The 18111-nt window shown below is 43.0% G+C and overlaps 1 protein-coding gene and 1 long non-coding RNA gene across 2 annotated transcripts in view; one reads left to right on the top strand and one right to left on the bottom strand.

The window, feature by feature from the left end:
- BRSK2 (BR serine/threonine kinase 2) overlaps nucleotides 1-18111 on the bottom strand; it is a 377628-nt gene that overhangs the window by 250292 nt on the left and 109225 nt on the right. The gene's annotated exons all lie outside the window — the stretch shown is intronic.
- On the top strand, nucleotides 987-17397 carry LOC148687598 (uncharacterized). The gene is made up of 3 exons (XR_015948961.1): nucleotides 987-1138; nucleotides 10311-10406; nucleotides 13499-17397. It is a non-coding gene; the product is annotated as an uncharacterized LOC148687598 (long non-coding RNA).

Here is an 18111-nt window from a genome sequence, read left to right as displayed (position 1 = left end):
CTGTGTAGACCCAGCTATTGGTGTGTTTGGGTTTCTTAAAAAGAAATGCCACAGAATAAGCAAAAAGGAAGAGGCGTTTAGAGCTGAGAGTAAGTGATTTCTGCAGAACTCTTTTTTGTCACATATTAGATAGAAGAGTAACAGTGATTGTTGGGTTTCAGAAGCATTGTATGGTCACAGGTATGGTCTTATTATATAAATAGCTCACTCTATAATATTTCTGCATTCCTCTCCTAAGGGGGTATGTTCTTTTGATAACTGGATGCACTCAGCTTTAAAGTACATTGTCCAGAAGCACTCAAGTAGCTGGAAGCCTGCCATCCTTCACACATCTTTCAGAACCTCTCTTGGTTGGCAGAAGGGAATAGCAGAGCTATGACAAGGCATACACTTTAAGCAGAGGCTTAATACTGACCACAACTGAAACTTGAATCTACATACATCACACATCAACTCAAATTTTGGCCTAAAGCCCTCAGTATTCCAAAAGCACTGTATCAGTGAAAACAGCCTCTAGGACAAAGCACATTCTTTAAAGGAAATTCTAGTTAAAACCCAGACAAGTACTAGACAATAAGCTTGTCATATGTCAGGAAAATTCCTGACATGTCCTGGTTTTCGGGTGTAAAAACGGCATCAGTAGGGAAACAGCAGAAACAGCTCCAATGTTTAACAATTTTGGGTTCTTCCTTAAAAAAAGCTCAACAGTAATTTTACTTTTTGAAATATGGCAACCCTACTAGACAAGCACCTGGGAAATAGAAGCAACAACAACAATTACTGTATGTAGAAAGTGAAAGGAAGGTCACTGTGGGAAGTTTATGCAGCCAAACTTAACTGTGCACAATTGTCAGTAAGGGGTTAAGGATCACAGAGTTCTGAATTGCTAGAGAAGGTTCTCATTGGTCATGACTCCTCATCCCCAACAGAGAGTGAAAATAAAGTTTTCTTTTCCTGTTCCTCTCTCTTTATCTTTGACCCATGTAACTGAGCAGATGTCTGAGGCTCCGGACTCAGACCGCGTGTTTGAGACTACAACTTCTGTATTTTGTAACCAAGAATACCTTAGCTGTGTTGCTTCTGCTGTGGCATTGAAGGATTACTGAAACCTCTGAGATTAAGGAGATCTCTGATTACTGTAAGTAAAGCATTTAAATTTACTTAAGGTTGGAGCCTATTCACTCTGAGGAGCAGTTGAGGCAGGGGAGCACAATTGTGAGGGCATAATACTGATTTGCAAGCATTGCACATATTTCTGTTTTAAACTCTGCTGGGGTTTCGTTTGATTAGAGAGTGTGTCAAGCACTGTGCTTTTTTAATTCTGGTAGTTGGCCATTTTTTCTTCTGTAGTTTCCCACACATGTGGGACTTAAGGCTTAACTGGTGTTCACCAGTTATTTCCCAACAGTCACCATTAGGTTCCTCAGGTTACACCAACTGAGACTCTATAGCACACAATATAGCTCAGGCATCCCCAAACTGCGGCCCTCCAAATGTTTTGGCCTACAACTCCCATGAGCCCTAGCTAACAGGACCAGTGGTCGGGGAAGATGGGAATTGTAGTCCAAAACATCTGGAGGGCTAAAGTTTGGGGGTGCCTGATATAGCTCTTCTAGGGACTTGTACAGTTTCCTTCCTTACTTGCAACCACTTGGAGGAATTCCAAGCACCTTGTTTGCAACCCATTTTTACCTCTCGGGGAAATATCTAAGACCCTCTCAGGACAGTCAACTGAACTGTCCAGGGCTGGCTCCACATTTGAGGGCCTTGGGCCAAGTGCCCTTGGTATTATCCTCACCCATATATGTGGCCCCTGCCCCCAAATAATTAGGTGATGATGTGGTGTGGCAGGCAGCAGTGGCGGTGAAGAAGCTGAGAAACAAGTTCCATAGCAACGGCAAGTGAGAGAGCTGCCATTTTAATCCAATGACCCTGAAGTAGAATTGCCTTCCTATACCAGGGATATTGGTTAGATGGGTTGTTGTTTTTTAAATAAAATAAAATAACCAGGCTTCCTGCATTAGGCTGCCCAGCACAGAGAGGTGTCTCAGGCACATGCACTGACTGAGCATGCAAGCTGCTATTTTAGTTTCATCATCTCTTCAAGATACAGTGGTACCTCTGGTTACGAACTTAATTCGTTCTGGAGGTCCGTTCTTAACCTGAAACCGTTCTTAACCTGAGGTACCACGTTAGCTAATGGTGCCTCCCGCTGCCACCACGCCGCTGTCGCATGATTTCTGTTCCCATCCTGGGGTAAAGTTCTTAACCTGAGGTACTACTTCTGGGTTGGCAGAGTATGTAACCCGAGGTGTTTGTAACCCGAGGTACCACTGTAGTATTGCCCTGCTATGCCGTGGACATTAAAAGGTAAAAGTAAAGGGACCCCTGACCATTAGGTCCAGTCGTGACTGACTCTGGGGTTGCAGCGCTCATCTTGCATTATTGGCCGAGGGAGCCGGCCTACAGCTTCCAGGTCATGTGGCCAGCATGACAAAGCTGCTTCTGGCGAACCAGAGCAGCACATGGAAACGCCATATACCTTCCCGCTGTAGCAGTACTGTACCTATTTATCTACTTGCACTTTGACGTGCTTTCAATCTGCTGGGTTGGCAGGAGCTGGGACCGAGCAACAGGAGCTCACCCCGTCACGGGGATTCGAACCACCGACCTTCTGATCAGCAAGCCCTAGGCTCTGTGGTTTAACCCACAGCGCCACCCGCGTCCCAGCATAAATAGGTGGAATTCTAATCTAGCTTCAGCAGCCCTTGCTGAACTGCTAGGTTGGCAGGAGCTGGCACCGAGCAATGGGAGCTCACCCCATTGCGGGGATTCGAACTGCCAACCTTCTGATCGGCAAGCCCTAGGCTCTGTGGTTTAACCCACAGCGCCACCCTGCATTAAAATGACAACTTATTCAATTGCTACAGTTGCCTGTTATGCCTCTCACCACCAGGTGGCAAGGTATTGTTTTGAAATGCTCCCGTCTGGCCTCCTTTTCATTGGTGCTGGGCCCTATTGTGGCTCCTGGGCTCAGGCATTTGCCAGAGGGTGCTGAATGCAGATATCAAGCCTGGATCTGACATGCGTCTGTTTGGAAGTACACATTTCTTTTCTCTACATCAGGCTTATTTGCACTCCCCCACCCCCAATTGCTGTCTTCCTACTTAATTTTAACAATAAGCAAAATCCTCCATCCCCACTTCTGCTAAAATACAAATAAGTGTTCCATGATTATATGCATCATAATATACATATACAATCTGGGTTTCCTATAAATAGATACATACAACAATGCATATAACTGTGTAAAAATATGCACATATTAATGTATTTATCAAAGCATACTATAAATATAGTACAGCACAGAGTTTGACTCTTTTATATGTATAATATACATATTTTTGCTATCAATTTTACATAAAAATCTGACAATGAGCAAGTGGTTCAGACTTAAGCGAGTGCTTGCTACAAGAGGTGGTCTGATGAGAGCAAAGCTCAGTCAGATTGGAACTGCCAAATTCTATGTATAAAGCAGATTCCTTCTCCCTCCCTAATTACCGGTATGATAATCAAGAATTTCAATGCTATCACTTCCAAACTGAATTCAGATGAAGTAATTTTAGCATGTTATGCGTGTTAGTTGTGCATTAAAAAACTGGAGCTCCATCAATGATCAGCTGCACACACTGAGTCAACAGATATCCAGGATGTAGAGGAAGTAGGCATAAGGCTATACATATCTCAGTCCCCTCTGTACCTTTGCTGGGTTAATAGTTGTCTACTAAGCTCCTTATGCCCAGCTCACTTAACTTCTGCTCTAGATCTAGCCATCTCCAGCTCCCACGGTACAGCATTAATTTTCATAATTATTGGTCGTTTTACTCATGGAAACGACTTAAAGTGGCATAAAGATGCAACAGAAATACTAAAACAGAAACAACTGTACCCTTTAAAAAGTATCTCTACCAGAGGCGTCTATCAGGGGCGCCCCAGCGTTGGCGGGGCACAACGAGCCACTAAGCCCCATGGCTCCTCCTCCACTGCCACCTCTCCCTTGGCCGTGGGAATCCCCTCAGCCACTGCCCACTGAGCCGCTGTCGCCTGAGGGAACGGCGGGAGCGGTGATGGCGGGAGTGGCTCACGAGGGGTCTCTTCCACGTCACCGGTACCTGCCGCCCCACCACTCCCGGGGCACAGGCGGGGCGGGGCAACCATCTCCTGCTCCTCGGGCCGCTGAGCAGCAGCGAGAGCATCGGCAGCGGGCTGTAGTCAGGCAGCCCCAACGGCGCCCTCCGTCCTCCTCCTGCTTCTGCTGCTCGCCCAGTCTCTCCTAGGCCAAATGGAGCTCATTTGCAGCTTCAGGCCTCTCGCGGTTGTCCGGCTGCTTAGCCGGCCTTCCTTGCCCGGGGAACTGTGGTGCGCCCAGCTCCATGCACCTTTACCTGACTGACCCGGCAGCTCCCAAGTTCTAAATTTTGGGAAAGGGAGGGGCGCCAGAGGGACCTTTGCACCACGGTGCTGGATGTGCTTAAGACGGCCCTGATCTCTACAAATAAAAGACAGGTATAACTTACCTGAAAGAGGCCATAAATACCTTAAAGCCCTTCAAGTTAAGGGCCAAAAGCCCAGGTAAAAAGGAGTTTTTACATGGTGCCTAAAACTAGACAAAGATAATGTCAGTTGAGCCTCCCTAGGAAAGCATTCCACAAGCAGGAAGCCACCACTGAAATCACCCATTTTCATGTTCCCGCCCTCCATGGAGGGAGCACACAGAGAAGGGCCTCAGATGACAATCACAGAGTCCAGGTCAGTTCATGTGGGGTGACATAGTCCTTGATGCTAGTCATAGTCACTGACTTGGTTGAGATCTACCTGTGTATAACATATCTCAAATTAGCTAAGTCTAATTTGGTGAATGAAACCCTGGAAGATGGTTGCCTGGTATTCTTCAAACACGCCTCACTTTCAGGCCATCATCAAGGCATTTCTTGTGGGTTTACTGCTGAGCATCATAAGAATCACTAATCACTTTCAAAGGTTCTCCCCATGTTGTTTATAGCACTTTGTATAATGCTGCAATTCTCTAAGAATCAGCCTAGACATTTCTCAGTATCAATCACTAGAATGACCATTCCATTAATTAGAAGTTTAAGCCTTGTTATCGGCAAGGAGCATAGAAATTCAGGGATTTTTCAGCACCTCTAACATCTTGCTGAATTTCTTTCACCACATCTCCATCACTCAGATGTGTCTGCATATGGATACATGTACAAGCCAGTATAAGCTGTTGCTATGTCAACACTAACTACCCAGGAGAAGCAGGGAGGTACCAGTGGCAGCCTAAATTAGCAACATGCCCTCCTAAGCTACAGTGGAGTCATTTACTTCTGAGATGGCTGAAATAAAATAACAAACCTTTAATTAGCCGGGTGGAAATCTACAACCCTCTTTGCAATAATTTGCAGCATCTGTGCTGTAAACCAAACATGGATAAGCACACCAAAAGAGTGAAGGAAATTCAAGGGAAAACTTTGCATTTGGGAACATGGAGGAAGTATAGAAAAGCATGCACATTAGTAATGGGTCTTGCTGATTCAAAGGCAGCCTGTCTGGAATGGGATGTTCCACCCCCACCCAGCATAAAAATCTGAAGTGGTTCCACTCCATGTTTTACACAGCAATCATGTTTGCTGTAGGCAGACTGTTGTTACAGTGGAGTTTCCAGAAGCAAATTGTGTCCTCCCTCAAAGAGGGCACATGTTGCAGTGTGACCTGGCAACCGAACCCTGTGTTGTGGGTGGGTACAATTGAATAGCCCAGGGGTCCCCAAACTAAGGCCCGGGGGCCGGATGCAGCCCGCGCAAGCCAATTGTGCAGCCCCCGACAACCCCCGCCTCCCACACTTATCGGCACACCGCAGTGCGGTTGCCCATCTCCGGGTCGGCACGGCACCAGAAATATATTGTGCACATGCGCAGACCGGAGGGCGGGGGGATGCGCTCCCATACATACGTGCACAAGCTATTTCTGGTGCCGCACTTCCCCGGAAGTGCACCGGAAATGATGTCTGCACATGCGCAGAAGCCATTTCCAGCTCCGTGCCATGCCAGTAAAAGCAAGTGCGCGTGCGTATGGGAGTGCGATCAGCGCTGGAGGAACCAGCCCAAAGCCGGGTAAGTTTGGGGACCCCTGATCTAGCCTCTCAAGCTGTGCAAACATTGCTAATGGGCAGGGGAAAATGGTGCCAAAACAAACAAATGAACAGAACAGCAATCAACTTGGGGAAAACTTTACAGAGAGTGTAGGCTGGGAAAACTAACATACACTACAAGAACAACTGTACACAGTTCCTTGCACTCACACCTCACTGAAGGGTTATGCATTCCAGTTTTATTAAGGGGGACTTAATTGTTGGACCCTTCAGTCCAGGAGTGTTGCTAGGTATTTAAAAGACTCAGGCAAAAGGCTATTCACAGATTTGCATATGGTAGTGTATAGGGTGGTATTCAAGTAAATACCGGTAGTTGTGATAGTTCAAGGATTTCCTGCACTATTCCCATATCTGCTCTAGATGGTTGGAGGAGAGCATTCCACCAGACAAGGAGAAATCCTTGCACTGGTGTAACTTTCTCTTTAGCACTACTGTGAATACAACCCCCAAAGACACATATTTGGGTACCTAAATTTAACAAATTAAGATGGTGGGTGGTTTGGGTCTCACTGGCACTGGCACTGCACTTTACAACATGCCCTACAGCCCTGCAAAAAAAGATTTTATATCTCCGTATGTTTGAAAAGAGGGTGGGAAAGGTGGGGAAAGACTTGGGGCTCAGTTCCTGCTTAAGTCTCACAATAGGAAATAAAGAGCACTCTGTCTGATGTTGATGTATTCTTTCTCAACTCCTTTAATGTTTTCATATTTTTAAGAAAATCCGAGATTTACAAACTGTCACTTGTTATATAAATAGTAAATACAATTACTTTCATCTTTGGCACAAACTCTTGAATAACATTGCTTGCCAAGAACAAATACTGCTTGTGGTCATAGATTTTCAAAATGGGAATCAGAAGGGGCACAGCATGTTTTGAGAGACTTAGAAAAAATATGAGAATATCAATTGTCACTTACACTTTGTAAAGTTTATATCCCTCATGGCTGCAGAAACAAGAATGAAAAGGTAGTTGTACTCAATGGTTGCTCTCAGGGGATGCTTTTAAGGCTTCAGTGCAACCTTCTTCAGCCTTTGGGGATTTAATGCAAAATAATATATGCGCTCCAAAATACTTTTGCAGAGAGAGAACTGCTTCCATCAGCTGAAGCAGAAAAGGGTAAAGGAGGCCCACCCCAGAAGACAGAATAAAAATAAGAGAGCCACATTGCAGTAGTGAGCAATCAGAAGGAGCTGTGAGTCATAAAGAGAGTGAGGGAATCAATATCCGCCTTGAAGGCAGTAAGCATAGAGATGTAGGAAGCCACTTGGTTCTATTCAGAAAAGTTTGGGTGGAGTCAGCAATGAATTCCTTCGATGCCATCCATTACAAGGTTCTGGAATGGATTCAACAGTACATAGTGGGCACGCACAGTGACTTCCCATCATCCCAGACCACTGGTCCTGTTAGCTAGGGATCATGGGAGTTGTAGTCCCAAAACATCTGGAGGGCTGGGTTTGGGGGTGCGTGTCTTAGGGGGTACCCTGAGGACATACTAGACCTTGCCTTTCATGCTACCTACAGAATGGACTTTGCAACCCTCCCACATATGCAGACTTTCTGTGCTAATTCTAAAAATAATTACAAATGCCATTTGGGTTGTACCAAATTGGGTTCCAGCTGGTGTTGAATCCACCTCCATAAAGGTAAAGATGATATGCATTGGTACTAACAGAGCTGCTTGGAAGTTGAAGAAGATTTTGGAAGATACACTGCAAGAGCCCTATTTCATATGCATAAGTGTACTGATTGGGATCAGGGAGTTTTGGGTCCTTTCCCAAATGCTAGAAGATATCTCCATAGCTGGAGTTCATAAATGACCCACAGCTAAATGACTTTCAAGAACTTTTATCAGGATCCCCTCTGTGCCACCTTCACCAATATACATGTACAGGAAATATGGTTTCTTATCTGTCCAGCCCTTTAAATTTCTTGTTAACTCAGTTGCTACTTCTCTTTTCCAGCAAACAAGTCAGAAACAGACAGGGCTGTTTCTGCTGAATCAACTGAACAAATGAAACCACTACTGATGAACTATAGCCAAACAGTATTGATTTCTTCTGAAAGCACTCATTTTAGGAGGCCTGGCATAATGTAAAATATATACATTATTTTGATGGGCTTTCTAGAGTGGGAGAACATACGAAATAACAGCAAGAGTTCAGATAAACAAAGAAGGTAGAAAGGTGGCATGATATAATTTACACTTCATCAGTGAGATGCTAATTGCTAGTGACTGGAATATAATGAAAGTGCCTCATTTTTTTACTATTTTATTTTCTTGTTTTATGAAGTTTGCATTTTTAACTTCTACATGTAATTCTCAGCTACATATTATTGAAGACAGCATAGAAGGCATTTATGATTTCCTGACATCAGGAACCAGAAGACAGAAAAACCAGTAGGAGAACACTTCAATCTCCCAGGACATTCTATACAAGATCTCAAAGTAGCTGTCTTACTACAAAAGAATTTCAGAAATAGACTGGAAAGAGAAGTTGCTGAATTGCAACTTATCACCAAGCTCAAAACCATGGAGGGACCTGGTTTGAACAGAGATATCGGGTTCTTATCACATTATACATGATAAGCGATCTTCAGCCATCTCAACCCTTGCTTTTTCATGCAAAACCATTTGCAGTCGTTTGCGGTCATCAACAGCTATCAGTCAGTCAATCACCCATTTCCACCACCCTTCTGAGTGATCCCCCCTCCCCATCCCCATCCCCACCCCTCCCCACCCCTTCTCTACATAAGTGCCTGGAAACTTCCATTTCACTGTATCTGAAGAAGTGTGCATGCACACGAAAGCTCATACCAAAATAAAAACTTAGTTGGTCTTTAAGGTGCTACTGAAGGAATTTTTTTATTTTACTTTGATCCAGACCAACACGGCTACCTACCTGTAACCATGATTTATATTGTGTATGTTTTCTAGTCGTGTTTTTTATTATACAGGACTTACCCAGTTTTTATTACACATTTGTGTATTGGTGTATGGGTGTGTGTGTGTGTAAAAATGTACAACACATACTGCATGTGCATAGGGAGAACAAATATTCTGTATGTAATACATAAAGCCTGGCGTGCTATGGTCCATGGGGTCACGAAGAGTCGGACACGACTAAACGACTAAACAACGACAAATGCATAAAGCATCTCAAGTGCCTATGTATTTAGGAAGAAAATCTGTGAGCTGATATTTGAGCAATAGGAAAATAACACTGAGGTCACAATCCAATGTAGTAGGTTGAATCAAACGTTAGTCATACTAACGTTAGTTGGTGTTTACCTTTAAAACCCTACACAGCTTTGGCTCTGACTAATTTGAGTACATTAATCTCAATGGGTCTACTCTGTATAAAGCTCAGTTGGTTATAACATGTTGATTTTAATATGCTTAAGCATGTTTCAATATATACTGATACTCAATATATAGATAAGGGTAGGGAAATATCAAGTTAGAAAGGGTAATAAACCTGGAGCAGACATTCTTCTTCTTCTTTGGCAATCACTTGTAGCCGAGTAAGATTGTCTTCCATAAACACGGTTTTAAAAATGAGTCCGTAAGTGACTGTGGATGCCAATTCTAGATCCACACGTCCTTCCGGGTGGGAGTTGATCACGGTGTGGATTTGCCAAGCATGCCTTCCTCTTAGCACATTTCTCCCTTGCGTCCTGAGTTCGAGTGTCTTCAAAGCCCATGACACCTTTGGTGTGTTCTCCAACTGGAGCGCTCGCAGGCCAGTGCCCAGTTGTCAGTGTTTATGCTACATTTTTAAAGATTTGCCTTGAGACAGTCTTTAAACCTATTTTGTTGACCACCAGCATAATGCTTTCCATTTTTAAGTTTGGAATAGAGTAGTTGCTTTGGCAGAGTGAAGGAATAGAGGCATTAATGTTCTGCATTACCTAACATTTAATATCTGGCCAACAAGGGCCGGCTACGGTCACTTCCCAGGGGCACGTATGTCTTCTTTCCTCCACAGTGCAATACACATAGTAATGAGGTTTCTTTATGGCTTAAAATATTTCTTTTGCAGCAGGATAAAGAATTATATTTACTGAGTCCTTGTGACCTCTGCTTATTGATCCAGCAGGTTGAACAAACATTCTAACATGAAAGACCCACAAATCAATGGTTTGTTTTCACAACTCTTGCAACAAACTGTGCGCTAAGCTGAGATACAAAGGTAAGAGATGGAAGTAGCTGGCATCTGTTCTGGTCAAGGGGTAAATTAATTCAATTATCAGGATCAAATTATTTACCTTCTCATCCAATCCCACTGAAAATCTATAGCAGGCATCCCCAAACTCGGCCCTCCAGCTATTTTGGGACTACAACTCCCATCATCCCTAGCTAACAGGACCAGTGGCCAGGGATGATGGGGATTGTAGTTCCAAAACAGGTGGAGGAGTGAGTTTGGGGGTGCCTGATCTATAGTATATGATAGAATAAAGTAATCCTTAACTACTGGTACAGATTGCTAGTAACTGAGAAGCTGAGACCTCTTTAAAATGTAACTTCAGCAGATGTCATGTGGAGTGTATCTAAACTATTGGCATCTAAACCACAACTATTAGACTGTGCCCTCTGAGATGCTCCAGATGTAGAACTATGACATTGCGTGAAGGTAAATCTCTTCACAGAGAGGCACAGGTAAGTGATACCAATAGTTTAAACAAGGGTTTCCCAACCTTTGGTCTTCAGCTGTTTTTGGACTACAATTCCCATCATCCCTAGCTAACGGGACCAGTGGTTTAAGGATTTTCCAAGTTTTTGTTTTTTGTTCTTGTTTTAGCAGGAGATAGCCACTCCAAGCAGCTGAAAAGCCTGGCTGCCTCTTTGACTGTCACTTGCTAATTTCAGATAGAGGCATGAAAGTCCCTTGGAGAGACAGCAAGTGATACATGCCATTCCTCCCAGGGACACTGTATGAAAAAAAAGCTGGCTCCCCATTCTGTAAAAGGTTCCTGGGAGGGAGGGAACATCATCACATGCTACTGCTCTAAGGGACATTTGCAAACCTATTTGGATACATATGTAGCAACAGCAGAACTTTCTTGCTACATGAAGTGGCTATTAGACACACACATTGTTGGGATTCTGGTGAACATAGAGTTAAAACACTCTGGAGGTGTTCTGATTCTCTGGGTGTCTGCCCACAAGTGATACGTGCAATTTCCTTTGTTCAGAGTTCAGTTTTAGTTTTGAGTCTGAAAGTCCGAGTATGAGTTTCTGCCGGAGAAGAGTGTGTAGGAGGGAGAGCTAGAGATAAGAGCTGCAAACATGCAGCTAGCTTCTGTTGGTTTTGCTGTTTCTTTTATGCTTCTGTAATAAAGTTGAGTTAGATTAGAAGCAACGGAGTTGAGTCTGTTTTATTGAAGACACAGACTGCCATCGTTCCAGCTGCACTGTAACTCTGCTGGGTCCGAACAAGAAGAAGCTTTGCAGAGCGAGCTGGGGAGCGTACTGGGCAGCCATTGCAGGTTGGCTGCGTGGATCTAAGGATTTACGACCCACTAATGAACTTTACAACACTACATTTATCACAACACACACACACACACACACACACACACAGACACACACACACACAGACAAAATCAAACATGTCCTGCCCTTGTTTGCTTGCTTTTTTTAACCTGATATTGTAAGTTTTCAAATAACTCTCACCATGAACCCTTGCCCCACCAACACAAACATCTTCCTCCTGAGCTTCAAGAGATTTCTTTACACCACCAGACCCACCTGAATGCAATTGTAAAAATTTGTCTGCATTCAATACTAACACCCCCCATTTGTTTCCTTCACACACAACTGGATTGACATTCCTGGTGATGTGTGTCAGGAGAAATGTTAAAACATTCCCATTTTTCCTGGCATTCGATAGCTGAAATGTACAGTTTCTGGCAACTCTGAAATCACTGGCTGAGAGAATGTTTTTAACTGTTTTTATAATGCTTTTTAAAAATAGTAAGAATATGACTAAATGTGTTTGTTGCCCTGGGCTCTTTTGGGAGGAAGGGTGAGATATAAATTGATTAAACGAATTAATAAATTGCATTATCCTTAGCTAAGGAGTGGTGAGTGATCAATTCTCCCTATTCAGAATGTTCCAGAATAGTCCTGATAAGTCTTGATAAAAAGCAGTTGTCTAGCATTTAGTTCCCATAGAAACACATCACCAGAATATTAGGGACCATCAACACTCTTGTAAAGTCCAAGACTCTTTGCCTCAGGGCAGCCCACACTTGCAGAATTCTGACAGGAAACCCACACATTATATATGACCCCTTATTCTCCATTCTATACTTACAAACACAGGTACCATTTTTAAAATGTGTGGTCTATGTACAGAACAACTGAATCAATATAAACATTAATTCTTAAGTTAATTCCTCTTCCAAGCCTTTCCATGTAAGAATAATTGTTGTTTTTGTTTTTTTGCAATAAATTACATCCAATACTGCTTACAAAAACAAAAATCAATAAAGCACTTTATAAATAAGAAAGGTGAAAACATCTACAATTAGAACAAAGTAACAGTGCCGGTGGATAGCAGACATTTTAAATCAGGATGTTTGTTGTTGTTGTTTTTAAAAAATAGTGTATTATACATTCAATGCTTGTTTGAACAACTATGGTACATCTTTGCAATCCTTCTAAACACAGGAAGAGAAGGAATCTGACTGGTTTTCCCAAGGTGGCCATCCCAAAGTTTTGGCACCATCACCTAAAATAGTTCTGTTTCTTGGACCCATCCAGTAGTGATGGAACAGGAAAGTAAGTTCTGCTTAAAGCTTAGGCAGGTTTATATAGGACAAAGTGGTTATTGATATACCCAATCCTAGACCATTAAGAACCTTAAAGGTCCACTCCAGTACCTTAAACTGAGACCGAAAACAAATGGGTAGCATGTGTAGATGGTTGAACATCAAATACTCCAATTGTTCAGCTCCAGTCAAAGCTTTGGCAGCTGAATTCTGGACCAATTGTCATTTCTGAGATATAGAAAGCACCATAGCCAGTAAGAAAGCATCATAGCAATCCAGATTTAACTGAGCATGAATGACTAGAAAACCAGCCTGATGTGAAGGTGCTGTCACCTGAAAAATCTTAAGGGAGAGCCCTGGATCCAGGAGCAGTGTTTCAGAACAGGGTAGAAACCCACTTACAGATCAGCTGAACCCATCGCCAACTACATCCATCTTTCATTTTCAGCTAGCTTGCCCTGATCTGCTTCTGAAGTGACAAGAGATTATTATCTCCCTGCCTCTCTAGGATCAGAAGATGGAAAATGGAGATAGAGCTGATCTGCATATTGATGAAATTCCAGACAACCTCTCTGAATGTCCTCACAGCAGTTTCATGCAGATGTTAGAAACCAAAGGAGAAAGGCTGGAAAGTTGTGACATCCCACAGGCCAGAGGCCATTGGGTAGAACTACAATCTCCCATCAACCAGCTTCTGGACAATAAAGAGGATTACACTTCCCCTGTTAGTGGACATTAGGGTAGCCAAGGTTGCTTCTGTTTCAAAAACTGGGGCAGAAACAAGACTAAAATTCATCTAAGTTATCAAGGTCATTTAGGAATGAATGAAGTGAACACATTGTCCAAATAAGGTAGGTCTGGCATGGGGAAGTAATTATTTATATCACCTGGATCCAGATTAGTTTCCTTCAGAAGGCATCTCACAGCAATCTTGTATGCTTAAAGGAGCTATACCCTTTCCCAGGGAAGCAGTGACAAGACCACCCCTGAGACCAACAAAGACAAGCTGTCTATATTATTTTCTAGTTCCTACAAATATTATCTGACAGAAGTTTATATGCCAAGCTTTTCAGATCATTTAAATTCCTTCCTTTCTGACACACTGGTGCTGTTTTATGGGATAACCTGCAGTTGAAAATTGAAAACAGACTATTGATGTGGAAAGAATGGATGGAAATAGGAATTGTTTTGCTCTCACACTTAATTAGCCAAAATCATTTTGCACTTTTCTCATGCAAGCAGTAGCCATTTGTTATTCATGGCATGGTGTAGCTTTCTTCTCCCTGAGGTTTCTGGGAGCTTCTGCCAGTGCGCTCAATTCCCAAAAAAACTTCCCTCAGAGACAAACAAGTTTGTCGATACCCTTGAACTGAAAACTAAATTCCCAGTATAAAATATTCACAACAGGCTTTGAAAAAGGAACTAGGCACCCCATTGAACATAAATAAAAGTATCTAACTGGGTTGTATTGTCTGATCATTCAGTAGAATATCATGACTATCATCACAGAAGAACATAAGAACATAAGAAATTGTGATTGCAGGTTAGACTAGTGATTCATTTGTGATACCTGGAAATTACAAACAAAGCATTGCACATTGTTAGCTCCAACAATCTCGTTCATTTTGCATGTGTCTTGCCTGTATCATATACGTTTCCCCTTATGATCTGCATGCATTTTGCATTTATCTGTCCTTATAAAAAACTACTTATTCTGTTGACCCTAAGTTTTATTGGATGACAGCAAGTTTTTGGACTTTGAGAGGCCTTTCCCAATTTATAATCTCAGCATAAATCACAGTACTGTACATCAACTATGACTGGCCTTATTAGCCAAACCAAAAAGTTTGCCCCCCCCAACCTAATCTGGCCCTGTACAGTAGTGACGTCCAAGCATTCCCCGCAGAAAAGACTTGCAGTTGCTTGGCAGTTAGGGTACCCTGATTCAAGCTGCCCCAGCTAGCCAAAGGAAGGTTGGGAGGGAGCTTCTCACTTTGGTCACTTCTTGGTCAACATACCCTTGGAACCACAGGAATGAAGTGACCCAGCAGCCCTTAGCCTTCCTCCCAGACTTTGAGCTGGGGAGAGCACAACTGAGCTCTCCAAGGCTGGGAAGAACCAGGGAATGGCAATATGCTTACCATGGTTAACAAAAACATGGAACACTGATGGTGCTGTACTTACTGTCTGACCAGATATTTTTAGGCTTCTGTGATGGGCACCCACTACAGAAAAGGTAGTGTAGGCAGCTGTTTTGGAATACAGAAGGAAGAGATACAGAAACCTGAGCAATGAGACAAACTGTCAGTTGATGTGGAGTGAAACATTTGTTAAAGTAGACTGTGGGTGGCATTTTTAAGTTCGGGGGTGCATAAAAGACTTAAATGAATATGGAGGGAACAGGAAAAGGGTGGAAGAATGAATAAATGCAATGGGGAGACTGACAGTGAGAAATGTCAGGGCAAAAGAATTATACCTAAAGGAGACAGATCTGCCTCCCTCCTAACCTTGCTTGCTCAATAGTAAATTCACTAGGGCTATTGAATAGGAACTACAGTGGTACCTCGGGTTACAGATGCTTCAGGTTACAAATGCTTCAGGTTACAGACTCTGCTAACCCAGAAATAGTACCTCGGGTTAAGAACTTTACTTCAGGATGAGAACAGAAATTGTGCAGCGGCAGTGTGGTGGCAGTGGGAGGCCCCATTAGCTAAAGTGCTGCCTCAGATTAAGAACAGTTTCAGGTTAAGAACGGACCTCCGGAACGAATTAAGTTCTTAAGCTGAGGTACCACTGTACAGGTAAATGGCCATGGCCCAATCATGTCTGAGGCAGTGGAGTGTGGGTGTGAAAGCAACTGCTGAAATTGTATTGTATTTAAAATAACACCAACAGAAACAAAGGGCAGAAGGAATCACTGTAGTTCATACATTGTCAAAAGTTCTTAAATTAAACATTGTACTTGTGGTCTAAAGTTGACATATGCATCAATTTAATACTGGATACATCCCTTTAAAAATGCAACTGAATAATATCCCTGGGCTCTTAGTATTTTCTTGGAAATATTCAGCAGCAGCATTTCCTAGGGCTTTTATAAGTAGCTTATGCAGCAGCTCTGGAGAAACCAACTTTTCCTCCTGGAGTCAAACATTGGCTTGTTTAGCAGCTTGGCTCAACTAGCTGCCAAAGAGATTGTTACATAAAATAGGCTAACAGGGTTGGGCTAATTTTCAGGTTGCTCAATTTCCAGGTTAATGTGCATAAAACTGCAGCCATCATTTCTTTGCTGTTCTCTCCTAGTATGACTTCTCATTTCTCTGTCTCTCTTTGCCAAAATAATCCATTAAAGCATAGGCTAATGCACATCCAGGGTAATAACTGTATTATAGTTACATGAAATTTGCATTTCTGAGTGATCCTGATATTTACTTCAGAATGCTGAAAGCTATATTCTTTTTTATAAAGGGTTAGCACAAATGTTTGTTAGACCAATTCAGCACATGAACTTAAAACAATTGTATGATGATTTTTGTTCTTGATAAATATTATCCCTCAACATTGCCACATTTCCGATATCACTTCATTTCAACTCCATTCCCCCCATGCCCTCTCTACATATATTCAAAATAATCAATAAAAATAAGAAACAAAACACTGGAAGGATAAAGCATTCCTCATTTAAGTAAAATGTTTGGAATACTTTGCAAGTGTCAGGGAGCCGACAAGGAGAACAGGTCATTCACAGATCAGAGAAATACAGCGAATCACTGGCTAACTTACAGTTAGTTTCTTTATTAAGGAAGCAAATCAAATAACACATGGACACTTCTAAGTGTTGCTTCTGTCTAGAGATGAAGCAGTTGCCCACACTGGCTTGTAACTCCTTCTTCACTCCCTATCCCTCTGTGTCAGGTCCCTCCCTGTCTTCAGCAAGCCCCAAGGGACCCTCTCTGTTGCTTCCTGGCTCGGTGACATGCATCTAGGTGAGAGTTTTGGGGTGTGGAGGTGGGGGCTTGCAAGCTGTTAGCAGAGAAGCTGTCAGGGTGGCTCTGTGGTGGATCTAACAAGTCTGATTCCTTTCTCTGGCCTGTGCTGGGGCACCTGCCTGTTTCCTCCTCTTCATCATCCTCCAAGCTCCCAGCCTCCAGTACTTCCCAGCTCTTCCCGTCCTCTGGGGTGTGACTGGTTTCCCACCACCAGGAAACAGGATCTAAATCCTCTCCCTCTGTGCTGCCCCTGGGGTGCTCTTGGTCAGGTGGCTTCCACCACCACTCCCCATCCAGCCAGTCCCTGACATCAAGCAAGAGAAGAATATACTTTTTTGTAAAACTGATATCTAAAGTAAAATTCTGTCTGGTGTATAATCAAACAAGTTTCTCTGCAAGGGAAACCTACCATGGCTTTTTTGTAAAAGAAAACTTATCAATGCCTTTGCCCTCACAAGGGGTAATGATAAATTTCTGCACATTCAAGACCATCCAATCACACCTGCACTGAGCTGGACTGGACTCCTACTGAGACTGAAAAGGTTGAAGATACCTGGTCTGCTCTAAACTATCAGTAGTTTTCCAGGGTTTTAGACAGGGGACAGTCCCAGCCCTGCTTGGCGATGCTGGGAATTGAACTGGGACCTTCTGCATGCAAGTCAGATGCTCTACCACTGAGCTACCATCCTTACACTGGGAAGCAACACAAGCAATCTCTAAAACCAGGAAAACATTCCACTATCCCCAAATCAGAAATACAGAATTGTACCACAATTAAAAGCATAAACCATGTCACAGGTCCACTGAATGCATGCACACAGGCAAGAGCAAGCAATTGCTTTGCTTGAAGAGTGTCTTCCTTTTGCTTTGTGCTTAGCCCATATAGTCACTCAGCCGGATCTTCTTTTCCCTCTGTTCTGACTGACACCATCTGCCCACCCACACTATGCCTTTCAGGGAGCAATTTTCCTAAATAAGAAACTGTCCAATTAAATCCACCCATACAAAGAGGCACATTTTATGAACCCAGCCATGAAATCCATTTTGCTTTTCAGACCGCTATGTCAGAAACACCACATCATGTTTAATAAACTTCTCCGAGTAAGCGTGCTGATAACTAAACAATGTGGCATTT

The sequence above is a fragment of the Zootoca vivipara genome, chromosome 1, assembly GCF_965207765.1.
Source record: "Zootoca vivipara chromosome 1, rZooViv2.hap1.1, whole genome shotgun sequence".
Classification (NCBI taxonomy): domain Eukaryota; kingdom Metazoa; phylum Chordata; class Lepidosauria; order Squamata; family Lacertidae; genus Zootoca; species Zootoca vivipara.
Note: the sequence above shows the minus strand (reverse complement) of the source record. Positions and strands in the feature narration are given on the sequence as shown.